Source organism: Balaenoptera borealis (genome assembly GCF_965194805.1).
Source record: "Balaenoptera borealis genome assembly, chromosome: 1".
Classification (NCBI taxonomy): Eukaryota; Metazoa; Chordata; class Mammalia; order Artiodactyla; family Balaenopteridae; genus Balaenoptera; species Balaenoptera borealis.
The window spans coordinates 187,081,037-187,095,255 of record NC_138860.1 but is presented as its reverse complement, the minus strand read 5'-3'; the positions used below and the strand labels follow the sequence as shown (position 1 = coordinate 187,095,255).

Sequence of the window (14,219 nt, the reverse complement as noted above, 5' to 3'; positions counted from 1 at the left end):
CGGCTGACACCAGGCCTGGTGATGGAGTCCACCTGGCACGGAGGGGCCTGGATCCCAGCTGCCAGCACCACGCTCACCCTGGCTGCCAGATGGCAGAGCGCACCCCTGTTTATGATTAGGTGGCTGACTGCGCTGGGAACCCAGCAAGCCGATGATGAAAGCTGCGAAGAGAACATTGTTATTTGACTTTTCATACTTTCCCAAGTAACTATGCCACTCACTGCTGCTTGAATTACTAAGGCCTTGGACGTGAGGGCCGAGATCTGTTCCCAAGCAGACTGCTCTTTTTTTTTTCCCTCTGTCACCTAGGCGCTCGGCATTGTTGTCGAAATGTTTTCCTGGGCTCACCCGTCCTCCTAACTCAGTACATTCCCTCGGAGAGAACTTGGCGCCCGGGAAGCCCGGATGGCCCAGCAGCCTCACTGCCCAGGTCCTCTGCGCCAGCTCCGCATCCAGCAGGCAGCTTGCCGCGGGCAGGTGACCCCACTGTCCTGTGATCAACTGCAAAAGGCGGCGGTGGAGAGGCAGACATGGCCCCTTTCCAAGGAGACACTGCTTTGCACAGGCAACTTCAGGTAGAAAGGAAAGGACCCTGCCGGACACATGACCTCCAGGCCCCACTCCGGGGCCCTTAACTCCTTCCTTGGGCCACCTGGGGACAGCCAGAGAAGGTTCCTGGACCCAAGGGGCTCTCGGGTCTCTGCTGTCTTTATTACTGCTTAGAAAAGCTAGTAAACAGATGGTTTGGTTTAGAGAAAATATGCAGCCAGGGTTATTAAAAAGAAAAAAAAAAGCAGAAAAATGAGGAGAGGAAAGGGAAAGGCAGGAAGACTTGTACACAGCAGGACCGGTGACAGCTCGTAAATCCCAATGCCACTGGTTCTGCATGTGTCTCTGGCTGGGCTTACGGGGTCCTCACTGAGCCCATCTGTCCCAAAAGAAGCCCCAGTGAAACCAATCGCAGGTGGAAAACGCACTGCTCCCCCCTGACCATCCCACACGTACCCATGACACTCTGGTCAGGTGGGGCTGGGGGCTCTTAGAGCCAGAGAGGTCACGTGGGCTGCCCTCTGGAGGGGCGGGTCACACCGTGGATGGTCACAGGGAAGCTGTCCCTCCCGCAACGGTGAGGGAGGATGAGCGGTCTCCGAGACGTCCCTGAGCGAAAGGAGCTGAGACCACGGATTTCCTGCGGGAATACCAAGGACGGAGGGGGCGGAGGGCCTGGTTACGTCCCTGCTGGTGACCTCAGCCGGGATAAAGCTGCCAGCCCACTTGGATCCTGAGAGCCTTCCCTCAAGGAAAAGCCAAGGACGTGCGGGCTCAGGATTGAACCACAGGACGGGGACTGTTTTTTTTTATCATCTGCAAAATGGGGCTAACAATACAGCTGACTCTTGAACAACTCAGGTTTGAACTGCTGGGTCTTATATGTGGATGTTTTTTGTTTTGTTTTGTTTTTTTAATTTTTATTTATTTATTTATTTATGGCTGTGCTGGGTCTTCGTTTCTGTGCGAGGGCTTTCTCTAGTTGCGGCAAGCGGGGGCCACTCTTCATCGCGGTGCGCGGGCCTCTCACTATCGCGGCCTCTCTTGTTGCGGAGCACAGGCTCCAGACGCGCAGGCTCAGTAACTGTGTCTCACGGGCCCAGTTGCTCCGCGGCACGTGGGATCATCCCAGACCAGGGCTCGAACCCGTGTCCCCTGCATTGACAGGCAGATTCTCAACCACTGCGCCACCAGGGAAGCTCAGGACAGAGACTCTTAAGCAAGGAGGGGGCAGAGATGCCCCGTACCCCCTCCAGGAACCCCCTTCCCACGCCCTCAGCATCTCCCGGAGGGGGGCACCGGGCTGCCAGGATACAGTGGGTTGGGGGAGGGGGGAGCCCAGGGAAGAGGGAGGATCGGGGTGCGGCACCGTCTTCATGTCAGCAGTGTAATATTCCAACCCAGCTCCAGAGGAAACTTGTCCCACATCTAAGGCAGAGAAGCCACGAGATGCCAAAAGAAGCAAGGTGCAATTCCTAAGGATCTGTAAGAAACTGAAAAGAGCAAGGCTTCTGTGCTTAGGCTCTCTTACAAGGTGGGCAGAGGTTTCTCTCTCTTTTACTTCCGCTAAAGCAACATACACGGGAGTAGGAAGAGGACGGGGCCTGCAAGGAGCTGGGAAGGGGGCCCCAGGCAGACGCAAACAGCAGAGACCACTCAAGGTCAGCCCAGGGCGGGGCAGAGGGCGGTCTAAGGCAAGGCTGCTCCAAGTGTGGCCCACAGACCTGCGTTGGTCAGCGGACAGACAGCATGCCCACAACCCTCGGAATAAGTATAGAAATCGAGAGTCAGCGCTCAGAAATTTCTATAAGCCTTTTGCCCCTCGTTAGGTTTGTCCTATTATATTTTGTGAAATGCAATTTTGTGACCATTGAGTCTAATAATAAGAAAAGAAGTGGGAGCTTGTATTTTGGATGGCTTTTATTTCTTCCATTTTTTTTTCTCACCTATGTCATGGTTATTGTATTTCACAAAGGCAGCAGTCTGTGATGGCTTGGAAATGTTGAAAACTGCTCCTTCTCTGCAGATACTCACTGGCCCAAGGGATGTGAAGCACCAAGAAAAAAATCCCCCTCCTCAGGACTTCCCTGGCGGTCCAGTGGTTAGGCCTCCGCACTTCCACTGCAGGGGGCCCAGGTTCAATCCCTGGTCGCGGAACTAAAATCCCGCAAGCCGACCCCCCTGAATAAGAGAGAGAGAGAGAGAGAAAAAGAAGCCCCTCCTCAACCCTGGGACAGAGAGTGAAATCCTTGCGGCAGCAGGGGCTACACAGGGGTACTGAGCCCAGGACTGCCAACCCCACTGAGACACACAGGTTAGGGTAATCCCTGCCCTGCCCTGACCAGGCATAAAAACAAGGGCGATCAGAGCCAGCCCTGCAGTGGCGAGGTTCACCGGACAGTAAGGAAGATGTGGGTGCCCCCAGCGTCCGGCCACGAGACACGAGGACTTCTGGGAATGGGGGCCCTGGAGACCCACAGGCTTTGTTATGACCCTGCGGCCCCCTCCTTTCTCCCATCATGCACGTCAGGTGGAGACTCGAGATCCACAGCACAAGGGAAAAGGATGCTGTGGTTTTTTTCTAATATCAGACCACGCCCACCCCATTCTCTACATGCTCTCCATCCCTGTCGCGACACCCACATGGCCTGTGGGACAGGGAAGGTGTCTTCTCCTCCTCTGCGTTCTCTCCTCCCTGGAATGGTGGTGAGAAGGGCCACGGGAACCTCCTAGAACCTAAAAATGCTGTTGGCTTCAACCCAAGATGGAACATAGCGTACGCTTCCCTGTATGTGAAGTACAAAAACAGGCAAAACTGTGAGCAGCTAGGATCATGGTCACCCTGGGGTTATAGTGACGAGGGGACAGGGGACCTTTGGGAGGGCTGCTTTTGTTGGGGTGCTGGTGAAAGGGAGAGTTCACTTTGTGGAAAAAAAAATTGTACCGTTATAACTTGTCCACTTTCCTCATGCACATTATGCTTCAATAAAAAGTTGGAAAAACCTCTCGTTTCCAACCATAGTGACGAAAACAAAATAAAATACTGGGGCAGAGTCTTGCTCTATTCTCTTCCTGTTGTGTGAAAAGCACCGAGTCGTAGGCCCCCCAAAAAGAACAGTTACCCTGTAAGAGAAGCTGGGATCTGTTTTTTGGGTCACTGTTTTCCCAGGTGGTTGGGGGGTGGGGGGACGGTTGACTCATTTTCCTTGCTCCCCTCCTGCCCTTGTCCCCTCCATGTGGGACTGGCCGGGGGCCAAGGGCTGGGAGATTTGGGCTGTTGCCTTGGTAATGCTTAAATATTGGCTTCAGGTTATGATGGTAAAATAAATAAGCAGAAGCCTTGGGGAGCTCTAAGTGGCCCTGCCCGGTGTTCCAGATGCCTGTCAAAGCCCTTGCGACGACTTGGACTTGACTCACCAGCAGAGAAGCATGGAGCTCTCTCCTGGGGAAAGGAGCACAGGTTAGGGGCTGCGTGTGCCCCGGATACTCAGGGACCCTTCACCATACTAGATGCCCGGTCTCGATAGACTGTCCTAAAATCCTTGCTCACAGCCGTGTGGTGATACAGAGGCCAAGAACCCCAATCCAGAGCCTCGGGAAAACTTTCTCTCTGAAGGTGGGGTGGGCACAGAGGAAATTCATGGAGCTAAAATCACTGCTGAAGGTAAGATATACTCACTTTCAGAAGGTGAGGGCCAAGAAAATAAGAGTTGTTTCTAGAGCCCAGAAGCCACAATGCCCTGCCTTCGGGGCGGGGGTGGGGCGGGAGGGAGTACACCTCCAGGACCCAAGAGCAGGGGAGCCGAGATTTGCAGCAGTGGCCGAGAAGATGACGACCCTGGTCCAGGAAGTAGCACAGAACTTTGCCCAAGATAAATTCTCCATTCCAATCCCAGCTCTGTTGCCAAGAAGCTCTTTGATTTGGAGGTGTATAACAGGTCCTTAGCAGCTCTGGGCCTCAGTTTCCCCATCTGTAAGCCATTATTTTTATAGACAGAGGCGGGAGAGAGTGGGACTCCAGCCCCGGGAACAGTCCCTGCGAAGCTCATCCCATCACACTCTCCCCAGCTGCGGCAGATGTGCAGTGCGTATTCCAGGATTTACGATGCGGCTGCCCTCGGGGAAGTGGAAACTGTTCGCCTCGCCCATTCCGAAGCATCCAAATAATAAACCTCCACTGAAGTCTTGGCTCAGGCGGTCTGCTTGTCCTGCTGTGTGTGCAGGGGAGGGAAGAGCACACAAACTTGGGCAGGGGTGGGGTAGGGATAGCTCCCTCTGGGCAACGCTGAAGCATGGGGGCGGTGCTGGGAGGGGCCCTGAGTGTTTGACACCAGCATTAGGTCACCACTGTCTTGCCCCTGGGGTGTGATATGTCAGCAGGCAGCCATTGGCCTGCATGCCATGATTCACAGCGGCGTGCATTCCTCACCCTGGGCCAGGGCCGCCCTTCCCAGCCCTCTCCTTGCTCCTGTTCCCTCCCGGCTCCCTGCCAGGGCTCCAGCCTCTGGAAGCCAGGAGGGAGTGGAGTGAGGCAGTGCACCGGCAGGGCCGGTGCCCCGGACGCACTGGGGATGCTCCTTTTGACAGGTTGGTCCTCTCCAGAGCCACAGGCTGCCCCCTGAAAATGTATTGAGCTCTCCTGCTGTTCCGTCTACACAGTGATAACAGTGGATGTTTATTGAGCCCCTTCTGTATGCTGTGTGTCAAATGCTCTAGGTGATGACTGTCCTTCGAGGGAGTGTTTTTGTTTCCTAGGGTGCCCATTACAAATGACCATAAACGGGGTGGCTTAAAACAACAGAAATTCTTTCTCTCACAGTTCAGGAGGCCGGAGGCTGGAAATCAAAGTGTTGGCAGGCCATGCTCCCTCTGAAGGCTGTTGGGGAGAATCCTCTCTGGCTTCCTCCAGCTCTGGGGGCTCCAGGCCTTCCTTGGTTATGGCCACATCACTCCCCTCTCTGCCTTGTCTTCACATGGTCTTTTCCACTCTGTGTATATCTCTGTGTGTCCTCCTCTCCTTTTCTTTCTTTCTTTTTTTAATGAATTAATTAATTTATTTTATTTTTTAGCTGTGTTGGGTCTTCGTTGCTGCGCGCGGGTTTTCTCTAGTTGCTGCCAGCAGGGGCTACTCTTCGTTGCGGTGCGCGGCCTTCTCACGGCGGTGGCTTCTCTTGTTGTGGAGCATGGGCTATAGGGTGCACGGGCTTCAGTAGTTGAGGCACGCAGGCTCAGTAGTTGTGGCACACAGGCTTAGTTGCTCCACAGCATGTGGGATCTTCCCGGACCAGGGCTCGAACCCGTGTCCCCTGCATTGGCAGGCAGATTCTTAACCACTGCACCACCAGGGAAGTCCCCTCCTCTCCTTTTCTTACAAGGACACCAGTCATCAGACTTAGGGTCCAGCCTAAATCCAGGCTGATGTCATCTGGGGATCCTTAACTAATGACATAGGCAAGGACCCTGGTTCCAAATAAGGTCATATTCGGAGGGCCTGGGTGGACATGAATTTCGAGAGCCCCCTTTTTAGTTTTTTAATTTTTTTACTTTTTGCCTACACCGTGCGGCTTGTGGAATATTAGTTCCCCCACCAGGGATCGAACCCGGGCCCTCAGCAGTGAGAACACAGAGTCCTAACCACTGGACCACCAGGGAATTCCTGAGGGACCCCTTTTTAGAGATGAGGAAACCAGGGACCAGTGAAGCAAGGTGGTTGGTCCGGAGTGCCCCAGCTGGAAAGTGACGGAGCGGAGTCAGGATTCAAACTCAGGCCCAATGGCCCTAGGACCCACTGTAATATTTCTGCCGGAGCCCAGCATCTGCAAGAATTCCTACCCTGCACGTCCAGGCAGGAGGTAAAACAAGTAGGAAATCCTCAGCTTTCGGGAGCAAAGCATCGTCCCATCCTCCAGTCACTCTCTAACTTCAGCTGGTGAACAAATCCCCGAACGGAGTTTGTAAAATCCCTCTCAGAGGTTCTGACCCAGTCAGCAGGATCTGCATTGTAAACAGGACCCTAAACCCCAGATGACCGGGTACAGGTGATGCAGGCGGGTCCAAAACCATGTCCTGAGAATCCCCGAAGCATCACTGAGATCAGACCCTGGGGTTAAGATCAGCCCATCACAGCTCAAGGCAGGAGCAGGGAGCACAGCTCAGCCAGAGGGACCGCTCCCCGTGTCTGTGCCAGATGAGCCCAGAGGGCCAGGCCTGCCAGGGACCAGAGGGCCTCATCCCACCACCGCCAGCTGGTGCCGAGCAACCCAAGGAGGAGTGTTTGGATTCAAACTCCCATTCCTGAAGGAGCTAATGCAAGCTCATTCTGGGAGAGCCCCAAGGCAGCTCTGGGCTCTGCCCAAACCCCAGCATGGAGGATTTGGAAAGGCCCAGAGAATGAGCCAAAACCCTCTTCCCCCTTTACAATTCCAGCGCCAATAGCTTTTCCCCAAGACCAGCCCTTTCATAGTGGCGTCATCTGTGCATCCTCAGTGCCAAACGATGATGGAAATCCGGCATTCCAAGTCTTCCCGGCCAATTGGAGCTGCAGCCTCGTACCCTACGGAGTACAGCTCCCGTCCACCACCCAAAGCCGGGAGGAAAACAGGTACAGCTGGTGAACAAGACGTCCTTGGCATCTCACTAGAGCCCTCTCTACCAGGTCTCATGAAAAGACATGAGCTCAGCTTTTGGACCAACCACCCAGGTCTCCAGGGCCGCTGCAGTGGGCAGTGGCTCTGCCAGTGGCCACACCCAGAATCACCTCTGGCTTAAAATTCACTGCAAGTCCCAAACCCTCTGAAGTTTAAGAAGGGAAAGAACAGGGAAAAAAGGAAGGAAAGGAGTCACGCCATCCAGGCGGCCCTGTGAAATAAGGAAGCATCCCAGGATGCCTGGAGAGTAGACATCCACTGTGTTTGGGGTTCGTTTGTTTGTTTTTAATAAACATTTTTTTAATTGAGGTAAAATTGGTATATAACATTATGTTACAGATGTACAACATAGTAATTCGATATTTGTGTACACTACAAAATAATAGACCACAATAAGTCTAGTTACCATTATTACCATACAATTACGCCCCTTCGCCCATCTCACCCACCCCTCACACCTTCCCCTCTGGTAACCTTTTATTTTGTATTAAGACATGGACCATCTATGTTCCTTTTTTCCTTTAACTTCCTTTATTTTTTATGGCCGTTCAGTGAAAGCACCAAGTCATAACCACTGGACAACCAGGGAATTCCCGACATGGACCATCTAAAAGCAATGATGTTGGTATGTCCAAACCAGGTTTCTTCCTCTTCCCCATTTATCTTTTCATAATTTTCTTATTCCTCTTAGCACATTCAGGGTATAACATATTATCTTCTAGGTCTGGGGCTGGGAAAGCGCAGGCAGGTAACATAAAGAGAGAGACCACCCTCCGGCGAGTGTCAGGCACCCAGGCCTGACCTGCATGGAACTGCAGGCGAACCCAACCTTCTGTGTCTGCCAAGAGCGGTCTGCCAGGGACCACACACCACTGGACAACTGAGGCTTGCGGCAGAAAGGACTCAACAGAGGTGGGAAGGGGCTGTGAATTCACAGCCTCAGGTTGAACGTTCTTGCAGCAATTCTTGACCATGCTGCCAGCATGGCTTCCTGAGCTGAAGTTATCACTCCAACCACGATAGGCCTTTCCTGCTCTCACTCGTCCTACTTTCCCGAACACTTGTTCTATTGGTCACCATCTTGCGTTTCCTTGAACGCGACTGCAATCTGGACTCCTGTGATGATTGAGGAATATACTGATCTTTTTCAGGAGTCTCAGATAAACCCCTATTTTCTGGCCATCGGTACAGTTCCATAAGGTGTCCCAACTCGCTTTATTAACTGGAGGCATCATGGTCGGCAAGGGTTAAGCTGGTTTACTACAACTAGATTTGGGGCAAGCCTTGAACTCTTCGTTTGTTTGAGGAGGATGAGCTTGATCATTTGTATTCAGTGGCTCCACATTGACTTCTTTTTTTATATTTTTATTTATTTATTTATTTATTTATTTTGGCTGTGCCGGGTCTTAGTTGTGGCACACAGGATCTTTGTTGTGGCATGCGGGATCATTTAGTTGCGGCACGCAGACTTCTTCTTAGTTGCGGCATGCATGCGGGATCTAGTTCCCTGACCAGGGATCGAACCTGGGCCCCCTGCATTGGGAGCAGGGAGTCTTACCCACTGGACCACCAGGGAAGTCCCTCCACGTTGACTTCTGAAGTTGAAGAAACACCTGGTTCCCTTTGACGGTCTTCAACAATTCCCTCATTAACTGGAACCAATGTAAGAGTCACATTTTCTTCATCTAATGCCTCTTCAAAGAAATTCTTCTTGTAATTTGGGTATGCCATTTTTCTGGGGGTTTTAAAAAGAATTTTATTGAGGTGGGATTCACATAACATAAAATTAACCACTATAAAGTGAACAACTCAGTGGCATTTAGTACATTCACAGTGTTGTGCAAACACCACCTCTATTTGGTTCCAAAACATTTTTAACACACCAAAAGGAAACCCCCTGCCCTTTAAACCACCATCAGTCCTGTTCCCCCTCCTCCCAGCCCCTGGCAACCACCAATCTGCTTTCTGTCTCTGGATTTACCTATTCTGGACATTTCATATAAATGGAGTCATACAATATGAAACTAGACATCTGTTGTTTGTAGCTGCCCAGCACCCCATTTCCCCCTCTTCTGATGGTAGCACCCACATTTTACTTCGGGGAAGCCACCCCACCCCTCCCCTAAGTCCACTTGACTGCCCATCCACGGCGTACAGGGGCGGGCACATGACTCAGACCTGGCAAATCAGTCTGCGTGATTGGTTCAGGGATGGGCTTGTGACTCGATCCCCCCCAATGAGAGCAGCCACAGGACTTCTGGAGCAAGCGGCTTCTCTGCTTGGCTCACTGATCAGCAGAATGGGAGACTGCGGTTGCTGACAGCCACCTTTGTCACCACGGAAGGAGTGCCCACCTGGGAAAGAAACCCACCTGAAGGAAAGCAGAGACAAAGCACTTAATCCACGCAAAGGGCTCGTGTGTCCGAAGCAAAGAAAGCCAAACTGAGGGCGGGAGTTTGCAACAAAGCAAGGATTTTGTTGCAGGGCGCCAAGCAAGGGAACGGGAGACAAGGCTCAGATCCGCCCAGCTTGCTCTCTGAGTGAGGGATCTCTAAAGGGGAAGAACAAAGGAGCTGGGGTTAATCATCTTAATCATCTGTGGTCTATGTGTCTTTGAACCCGTGGTCTGTGAACCCGGGGCATCTGTGTCAACATAATCTGTACAGGTCATCTTGACCTGGAAGATATCCCAGAACATCACATAAACTGTGATGCTTATTGGAAAGCTGTGACTCAAGGCACGTGACCGTCACTACTCCTTATTAACTAGGCAAACGTGTGATCAAACAGGTGTGGCCTAGGACAGAGAGGAATAAGAAGACCAAGAATAGAAACCCGGGTATTGGGCTTCCCTGGTGGCGCAGTGGTTGAGAGTCTGCCTGCCAATGCAGGGGACACGGGTTCGAGCCCTGGTCTGGGAGGATCCCACATGCCGCGGAGCAACTGGGCCCGTGAACCACAGCTGCTGAGCCTGCGCGTCTGGAGCCTGTGCCCCGCAAAAAGGGAGGCCGCGGTAGTGAGAGGCCCGCGCACCGCGATGAAGAGTGGCCCCCGTTCGCCGCAACTGGAGAAAGCCCTCGCACAGAAACGAAGACCGAACACAGCCAAAAATTAATTAATTAATTATTTTAAAAAAAGAAACCTGGGTATTATTTTAATTATAAATTAGTCATTATAATGACCAATAAATTTTAATTATAAATTATAATTATAAATTTTAAAATTATAAATTTTAATTATAAATTATAATTATAATTATAAATTTTAAAATTATAAATTTTAATTATAAATTATAATTATAATTATAAATTTTAAAATTATAAATTTTAATTATAAATTATAATTATAATTTTAAAATTATAAATTTTAATTATAAATTATTTTAATTATAAATTAGTCGGTTTCAGCGGGAGGCTGGTTCTTGTCCTCATTGTTTGAGCACCTGGATCCAACTCTGCCTGAAGGTAGCACTATCCTCAAAACATTTCACTTTTGAAAGTTGATCGCATCCTTTTGTGCTCAAGCTGATTGGAACTGGGTTTCTGTAATATGCAACTAAAGAGACCCAAACAATACATGCGGCATTTCACTCACCTGCCTTTGCATACTCCCATCCTTTACGAAATCAAATACAACTCCTTAGCAAGGAACGTACAGTCTTCCTGATGCAGCCCTGTCTCCTTCCTCCTTCATCTCTTGTAACCCCCCCTCCTCGTTTAATATGCCAGCCACACAGTTCATACACACACACACACACACACACACACACACACACACACACAAAATGCTTTTCGTGCCTTAGGGTCTCTGCTCTTTCTGTCTCCTCTGCCCAGAATGCTCTCATCACCCCCACCCGACTCCCAAACACTTACTCATCCCGTATCACTTGATTCAGGCATTACCTCCTCCAAAAAGCCTTCCCTGACTCAGTGCCCCACCTCTCCTCCAGCAGAAAGCCTTGTCCCCTGGGCTCCACACAACCGTGCGTGTGATTCAGTCACAGATCTTGACCACACATTGTTGTTCATTATCTGCCTGTGTCTGGCCTCCACCCCGCCCCCCCGCCCAAACAGGGATCCTCCAGGGCCAAGTGTGTGCCTGGCTCTGCTGACATTACAGTGCTTGGGTCACAGTGAGGCTGAACTTCTTTATTTTTTTTTTCCTTAATTTTTTTGGCTGCGTCCAGTCTTAGTTGCGGCATGTGGGGTCTTCGCTGAGGCGTGCGGGATCTTTCCATGCAGTGCGGGCTCTTCGTTGCCCCGAGGCATGTGGGATCTTAGTTCCCCGACCAGGACCGAACCCGCATCCCCTGCTTTGGAAGGCGGATTCTTTACCACTGGACCACCAGGGAAGTCCGTGAGCTGCTTTAAAAGAAAGCTTATTTCCCAAGTTTTTCCCAAAGATACAGACTTTAAATGTATGCAGCAGCCTTCATCCAGGCAAGCGTCAGCTCTGTTCTGTCCTGTATTAAGGATGCAATGTCTAAATAGAGACACAGACATAGAAAACAAATGTATGGATACCAAGGGGGAAGGGAGGGCGCGGTGGGAGGAGTTGGGAGATTGGGATTGACACTATACACTATTAATACTATGTATAAAATAGAGAACTGATGGGAACATACCGTATAACACAGGGAACTCTACTTAATGCACTGTGGTGTCCTAAATGGGAGGGAATCCAAAAGAGAGGGGATATATGTATATGTGTGGCTGATTCATTTTGCTGTGCAGTAGACGCCAACACAACATTGTAAAGCAACTATACTGCAATAAAAATTAATTAATAAAAAAATAAAAATTCAGATTTTGAAAATCAAAAAAAAAAAAAGGGTGCAATGTCTAATATTTCAGTGATTGGTCTTTGTTCTGGCTGAGATTGGACTCTGGAGCCACAGCACCCCCGCCCACGGCTGGGGGAAGGCGAGGATGGCGAGGAGGGGACCCGCTCCCAGGGGGGCCTCTGACTCCTACTCTTGATGCCGGGCAGCATGGAGGTCTCTCCCCCAGCCTGCGATGACCCTGATCAGGCCCTTCGATGCCACCCAAAGCCTGTCTAAGGCTTTTCGTAGCGGCCACAATCATGTCTTTAAATGTGAGAGCCCGGACGCTGTCAGAGGGGGTCATCTGTCGTCCCCCCTTCCTCACCGATGGAAGGACCGGCCAAGGCAATCATGTCAGGCCTCTGCCTGCCTCTGGCTAGCTGGTTCCATGCCCTTAAATGCAATGTCTGAGCCTCCGGGAGCAGAGAGGGGCGTCGGGAGGTGACAGTGGCGGGGTGGGGCTAGGAGCCTGCCAGGCGCGCTTTTCCTTGTTTCTGGGTGTCCCAGAAGGGACCGCCCCTCTGGATGCCGCTTAAGGTGTGAACAGATGGGGTGGGGCTGAGCTGGGTACCGGGGACATGGGGAACTGGCTATCCCGAGTCAAAGGATGAAGACGCACAGATGCCTTTACCTCCCTAATAGGCAACTTCAGCTGGTTCCCAGTGGTTTCCTTCCCCCACCAGTGCCTCCAGTTACTTGTCAGGGAGTTAAAGTTGCCTCTCTGGACACTTCGTGCCTCCTGCAACTGCTGGTCTAACTTCCCTGGACCAAATGCACACCTGGGCCCTAGAATTCTAATGACCCGGCCCATCCTAGGACTTACTCAGGGAGAATGGGTCCTGGCAGGTGTTGGGGAACCCACTGTTGGCTTCTCTCCTGGGGTCAGCAGGTCGGGACCGGGCGGATTGGAAGCCTCATCCTCTGAGAAGCCAAGCCACTCACCAGCCACCTGCCTGCATTTGAAGCACCTGCATGGCCCTTGTACTCCCCTCCAGGGTCACTCAGTGACCCTACAAGCTCCCAACCAGACCCAGCTGCCCCGGCGGACGAGTACGGGACCCAGCTGCCAGAGTCAAAGGTTGCTTCTTAAGGATTCATTTTTCCAGGAACAGTCTATTAATGTGGGAGAAGAGGGATGTTTCATTCACTTATTCATTTATTAAACCTTCATCCAGAGCCACTATGAACCAGATGCTGTGCTAGGTAGTGTGTGCAGCGCAGAGATTTAAGGCAGTGACCACCCTGGACCCAATAACAGTAATATGAGTTAAAAATAGCTAAGTGGGGCTTCCCTGGTGGCACAGTGGTTAAGAATCCGCCTGCCAATGCAGGGGACATGGGTTCGAGCCCTGGTCTGGGAAGATCCCACATGCCGCGGAGCAACTAAGCCCGTGCGTCACAACTACTGAGCCTGTGCTCTAGAGCCCACGAGCCACAACTACTGAGCCCGTGCGCCACAACTACTGAAACCCATGCGCCTAGGGCCTGTGCTCTGCAACAAGAGAAGCCACCACAATGAGAAGCCCATGCACTGCAACGAAGAGTAGCCCCTGCTCGCCGCAACTAGAGAAAAGCCCTTGCGCAGCAATAAAGACCCAACGCAGCCAAAAACAAATAAATAAATAAAATTAAAAAAAAAAAAAAGCTAAGCGCTAGGGAATTCCCTGGCAGTCCAGTGGTTAGGACTCTACAATTTCACTGCCAAGGGCCCGGGTTCAGTCTCTGGTAGGGGAACTAAGATCCCGCAAGACGTGCAGTGTGCCACAAAAAAAAAAAATTTGCTAGGTGCCAGAAGAGCACAGTGACCGAGCGCTCTGGGACCTGGGAGACGAGAGAGCCGGAGTCCCTCTGAGGCTCTTGCCCTCCCTGATTTAGTTTATGTGACAAGAACTTACAGAGCCTTTGGTGCCAGGCGTTGTTCTAAGAACAAACACTAAGCCGTTTCATTCTCATAAGAGCTTTGTGGGGTCGGTATTATTATAACCATATTTTATGGAAGCTGGGGGGCACGGGGCACAGAGAGGTTGAGCTGCCCAAAGTCACACAGCTGCTAAGTGGCAGAGGGCTGTTTGCACCCCAGCAGGCTGGCTCTGGTCTTGCTCTTAGCCAGCCCACCAGGATCTAAATGACTCTGAGGTCAGAGGTCAGCCGAGCCGAGGTCAGCCGAGCCGAGGGCTCCTCGCAGGGCTGCAGGGCTCTCA

General features: G+C 51.5%; 1 pseudogene across 1 annotated transcript; it reads right to left on the bottom strand.

Annotated features, from left to right (window-relative positions):
* Window positions 1-323: 323 nt before the first annotated feature.
* Window positions 324-8,750, bottom strand: LOC309610341 (developmental pluripotency-associated protein 2 pseudogene; annotated as a pseudogene). The gene is made up of 2 exons (XR_014249882.1): window positions 4,229-8,750; window positions 324-2,042 (listed from the first exon to the last, which is right to left on the bottom strand). The product of XR_014249882.1 is annotated as a developmental pluripotency-associated protein 2 pseudogene (transcript).
* Window positions 8,751-14,219: the final 5,469 nt, after the last annotated feature.